Source organism: Apodemus sylvaticus, chromosome 16, assembly GCF_947179515.1.
Source record: "Apodemus sylvaticus chromosome 16, mApoSyl1.1, whole genome shotgun sequence".
Lineage (NCBI taxonomy): Eukaryota > Metazoa > Chordata > Mammalia > Rodentia > Muridae > Apodemus > Apodemus sylvaticus.
The window spans coordinates 47,286,229-47,292,252 of record NC_067487.1 but is presented as its reverse complement, the minus strand read 5'-3'; positions in this window follow the sequence as shown (position 1 = coordinate 47,292,252).

Here is a 6,024-nt window from a genome sequence, read left to right as displayed (position 1 = left end):
TTTATAGCCAGGAGCTCAAGGAAAGAGATCTGGCTGAGGGAGAAATGTTTGACCCTGAAGAGGTGAATTATAGTGGAAAGATACTATTTTCTTACAGCTTTGGGGGCCAGGCATTGGCTAACCTCAGTTGGTGACCAGCAATTGTGTAAACAACTGGAGTGCTTCCCCAGGAAAAGGAGATTCGCTGTTGCTGGAGCTGTAATCAGTCTGAGGAGAAATGGCCTTTACCAATGGTGCTCATTCCGTTGTTATAAAATAACAAGATAACTGACTCCATTGCACAGGGCCTTAAGTGAGCAGGACACTCTGGTAGACGGGGCAAGAAAGAGTATTGTCCATCTCCCAGCGACTGGGGGCTTCGAGAGACCTGGGGACCAACAGTGCTTGTCAAAGTCATGTTCTCAGTCATCTGCCTCCCACACTCAGGATTGTCTCCTAATCAGCCTTTCAGTCTGAATTTAAGAGTGTGCTCACCCATAAACACTAGTGTCTTCATCATCCAAGGACCTCTCACTATTTCACCAGCTAGGGATCAAGTTTTCAAATCAAAAGCTTTTTGAATGGATACTCTCACTATCCACATAGTAACATCAACCATTTGTTTGGTCATCTTCTGCCAAAGAAGAAAAGATAAAACAAAAAAAAATATTTCTCCCTCTCCTAACCATTAGTTGTTAGCTGCCAAGTGAGGCAGGTACCTTTAAGGGAAACTTCTATATTAACTTTCTATATTAACTTCTATATTAACTTTCAAAGTATCTTGTCCTTGTTTTCTCATTTTTTTTTTTACTGAAACTTCTTGGAGAAAACTGAGCATGCCCAGAAGCATTTCTGTTGCTCTCTTTATTCTGCAAGGGCAGCCATGTTTTGTAATCTGTTTGAACGTAATCTTTCTAACGGCTCGTTTTCATTGTCAAGTTGATTGGATTTAGAATCACCAAGAGACACATTCGGGTGTCTCTGTAAGGGCATTTCTAGAGAGATGTAGATGAGGTGGGAAGACCCACCTCAAATGTGGCTGGGGTCCTGGACTGAGTCAAAAGGAGAAAGTAAGTACAACATTCATCCCTCTCTGATTGTGGTTGTCACCACATCTCTGATGTGACCAGCTTCCTCGTGTTCCTGCCATTATGCCTTTCTAATAATGATTGAGGAAAAAGAATACACACACACACACACACACACACACATACACACACAGAGAGAGAGAGAGAGAGAGAGAGAGAGAGAGAGAGAGAGAGAGAGAGAGAAAGAGAGAGAGAGTTCTAAAACTAAAGAGGGATATCTTGAAATCAGTAAGAGAGGAAAGCAATTCAAAATGATGAGTTCTCATCAGAGAAGCCATGGGGCCAGAAGGAAATGGTACATGGAAGAAAATGATGTCAGTCAAGATTCCTTTGTCCAGTAAAGGTTCTACTAAAAGAGTGTTCATGGCCATGAGAAGTATCCTGACAGCATAGGGTGTCTTAGTCATGGTTTCTACTCCTGCACAAACATCATGACCAAGAAGCAAGTTGGGGGAGGAAAGGATTTATTCAGCTTACACTTCTGCATTGCTGTTCATCATAAAAGGAAGACAGGACTGGAACTCCAGCAGGTCAGGAAGCAGGAGCTGATGCAGAGACCATGGAGGGATGTTCCTTACTGGCTTGCTTCCCCTGGCTTGCTCAGCCTGCTCTCTATAGAACCCAAGAATACCAGCCCAAAGGTGGTATCACCCACAAGAGGCCCTTCTCCACTTGATCAGTAATTGAGAAAATGCCCCACAGCTGGATCTCATGGAGGCACTTCCCCAACTGAAGCTCCTTTCTCTGTGATAACTCCAGCCTGTGTCAAGTTGACACACGAAACCAGCCAGTACATAGGTTATTCTAGGAGGTTGTCAAAAGAGAATGGAAAAGACAGAAGGAATCTTGGGAAACTAGGAAGAAAGAAATACCATAACAAGCAACAATATGTTAAAATTTTTGCTTCTCTTGAGATTCCCTCCTCCCGAGTCTTGCAAATTGAGCTTATGCTCTCAAATATTTCATGTGTACTGTCACAGCTTAGAGGTTTAGCCTGTAGCTCTGGGAAAATGTTCTGGAGTCTTTGTTGTTAGCTCCAGCCCCCTTCTCCCCAGAGCATGAGCATTAATGTAGATCTAACAGAAGTGGGGTTTGTGGTCCTGCCTTAGGGTCAAATGGCCATCAAATTACCCATAGCCAGGGACAGCCAGTCCAAGAGAGTCCACAGCAACAATACTGGTTGGCATCAGAGAGCCAAATCCTCCCCTGGATTACAGCTGCTGCCTCTGTGGCTTGTCAGATGAACATCTTGTTCTGGCTGAAGCCCATCAATTTTAGGCCACATCCTTTATATGTGGGTCCCCTGCTTGTGATAAGATTAAGGGTAAAGCCTTAATTTAAAGTCTTCCTTCCAGCCATAATATCATTGTTTTCTCACTTTCTTACTCCTTCATTATTTTCAGGGCAGCAGTAACACAAATAAACTCCTTAGCAAACTGTTTCTGGGACATTGAATTGTTGGCTGACCTAAATGGACCACTAATTGGTTGAGAGAAATGCAGTGGTCCTTGCTTTCTTAGCCTGTGATTGTGGTAACGCCTGGGGACCCTGGGATGGACAAACTATTGACTGAAATGGACTTTGGCTAGATAAAGAAGGTGTTATTTGAAAAATAAATTATTGTGGTAAGAACATTAACATGAGATCAATCCCTCCACACCTCTTTTTTTTAAAGAATTATTTATTTTATGTATATGAGTACACAGAAGGTGTCTTCAGACACACCAGAAGAGAGCCTCAGATCTCACTGCAGATGGTTGTGAGCCACCATGTGGTTCCTGGGAATTGATCTCAGGACCTCTGGAAGAGCAGTCAGTGCTCTTAGCTGCCGAGCCGTCTCTCCCGCCCCCATATACCTCTTAATAAATTATGCGTACAATAGATATTGTTGACTGTAGGTCCATGTGAGGCAGATATTTAGTGCACGCCCTTTTGATGGGAAGTTTGTGTGAGTTGAATGGGAACTCCACATTATCCTTCCTGCAGCCAACACTAACCATCTTCATGCTCTTGATTCTATGAGCTTGATCATTTCAGATGCCTATGATGAGTAATCCTCACCAACCAGCTCCCAAAAGGAGATTTAATTCTTCAATCATTCAAGGGGAAATGTTAAGACTTTTCCACCCATGCAGTGCAACCCACCTATTAAGGAAATCTTCAGCACTGGCCTTTTGTGTAGACCTTATGATCTGCCTTATACCTGCTCTGTGGCCCTCTTTCCTTGTTCTTTCCTGTTCTGTGTGTCACCACATGACTTGCATGCCGTTCTCTTCTTTGCAGGCTTGATCTTTTCCCCAGGCTCCATTTATTTATAATGATGTTCCCTGTTATCCATCTGGATAAGCACCTCCTTCACCACTGAGCCTTTTAAAATTTACTTGGTCCATTTCCATCTCATGCTGGACAGTGACTCTCTCCTCCTGTTATATAGATCTCCATTACTGTTTGCCAGCACTTTATACTGTCATCTCCACCAGCCTGTGACAGTGGGAGCTTGCCTCGCCTTGTACCTTCAAGGATGATTCAGGGTTGGGTATGTGGCAAGATGCCTACAAGTTATTAATGAATTGACAGATCTATGAATGAGAGTCATAAGAGTGTCCTAAGAGTGAACTATTGCCTCACATGTTATTGTTAACAAAAGGGATCTAAAATTACAGCCTCAGATATCTACATCTGAGAAAATGTAGTAAGTAAACCTTTCTCTATTCCCTCCCAAGCATGTATACTCTTCCTGATTTCTACCCTTGGTAGCATCGTACCCCCACACCCTGAGGAGGTGAGCACATCAGGGTATAAAGAGCTGGGCATGGGCTGCTTTCCCAGAATAAACTGGAACCAAGAGCAGTGCAAAAACTGGGACAGCTGGGGCTAGGTATCCCCAGGGCACCACCTGGTTTGTAGCACTCTTCTGACCATGGAGGGTCCACTTCCCTATAACAGTCAAGGCAGCAACAGAAATGAATCTTCTCACCTGACTGGAAACCCATTTGTCAGCCTCTCTCACACTGTTGGCGGTCCCTGTATCTGCTTCTATCTGTCTCTGTCTCTGTCTCTCTGTGTGTCTGTCTCTTCCTCTCTCGGTTGACTGGCTCACTTCTGATTGGTTCTTATCCTTCATTAATTTGCATACCCACAATACACCCTGCCAGTCAGGGCCCACCTGGTACTATATAAACCTGGTCCATAGCATTTTGGACTTCAGACTCTTTGACTACTTGTCTAAGGAGGAACACTGCTCCAGGCTTGGAGACCTGCCCCTTACGGTCTCCTTGGGTTCTTGTTCTCCATAGGCTTATTCCCTTGAGGCCTGATCTTGGTTGTCAACCCAAGACCCACTTCGAGCAGAGAGCAGTAACAGAGAGCTGGAAGGCTTGCTGGCAGTCCCTCTCATTTGGCATCTTGCTGCCACTGAGAGTTTTTCAAACTCTGTTTTTCTGTATGAATAAAATTCTCATTTGCCCACCCTTCAGTGTTCATCCACTCCTTTCTTCAGGTGGTAAGACCAGGGCCCGAAAGATTGATTGTCCCCGTGTGTTTAAATTTAAGAAAGAAGACAGAAAGTGGGAGAGAGTAACGTAGACTGGGTAGATATGTGGACCCTAAGGAAATTGGTGGTAGGGTTTTGAGTTTCTTCTGTTTTGTATGCCTCTAGACTTGTGGAGGAAGAAGCCAGCACCCTTAAAACATATATGTATACACACAGAAAACAACAACAACATCTAAAAACAAAACAAAACAAAAGAAAAACAAGCCCCAGAAAAATATTTTTTTTAAATGAAAGGGCCAGGAAAGGAGAGGCTGAGCAAGACAGAAAGGCAGTAACTGTTCTTCTATAGCCAAACACAATAAAAAAAAAAAAAATAGTACCTCTACGAGGCCACCAAAAAAAGCATGTCAACCTTGCCTTTTTCCCAGTCAATAATGAACATTCCCGAGCACGTTGTTTGGGCCTGGGGCCACCATCTCTCCTGAGGGGGTAGAGAGTGGACTGCCCCCTGTGGTCTCATAGGGCACATGGGGAGATGGAACTGGTTCCTCAGCCCTCTGTGTCTGGGAGCTGTCTGTGGAAGCTGAGTTGGACTCCAAGCTGTCATCACCACCCATAACACAAACTGTCATCACCTCACCGCTCATAATGACAGACGTCCTTTCTGTGGTCGTTGAGAGAGAGTGGAGGGTAGACCTGGATTTCTGCCTCAACTCAACCATAATAAAGGTGTGTCTTCTTTTTCTTAGAGCAAGCACCACCATAGGAAGTAGGCTGAGGAAGATTTAAAAGTAGATTTGCTTCATAGTCTCTTGGTTTGCAATAGAAAGAATTTCCTACTTGGAAAATGTCTGTAATCCCAATACTTGAGAGCCTGGGATGGGATTTCACACCAGCCTGGATTATAGAGTGAGACCCTTTTCCAAACCAACCAATTAGCCAACCAACCAATCAACCAACAAATAAATGTTTCTTTAAAAAAAAACTTTGATATACCCTTTTTTCCCTCAGCAAATGTTTCTAGAATATTTGCCATGTGCCAAACTCAGGGTGACCACGGAGAAAATCGAGCTAACAACAAGACATAGAGAGATTTGATCTCCTCCCCATGAAGAACTTACATTCCAGTAGGGGAAGACTAGACTTCATTAAAATAAATCATAGCACAATGAAGCAATAAAAGAGACATAGGGAAAGCTTACCACCCTTAACTCCCCAGTGGTGCTCAACATGTTGACTATAATGAAACACCTGGGGCAGGTTAGTGATGGAGAAAAGAGGTTTGTTTACCTTACAGTTTAGGAGGTGCAAGGGTGTGATGTGTATCCTCGTGTAGGTCTGGTGACAGCCCTGTGACAGATGGTGATGTCAGGTAGTGAAGGTAGAAAGTCACATTGGAGTAAGCAGTCACATATATAGAAGTCGAAAAATAAGCATCTCACCATCTGCTTACAGACTTGGTTC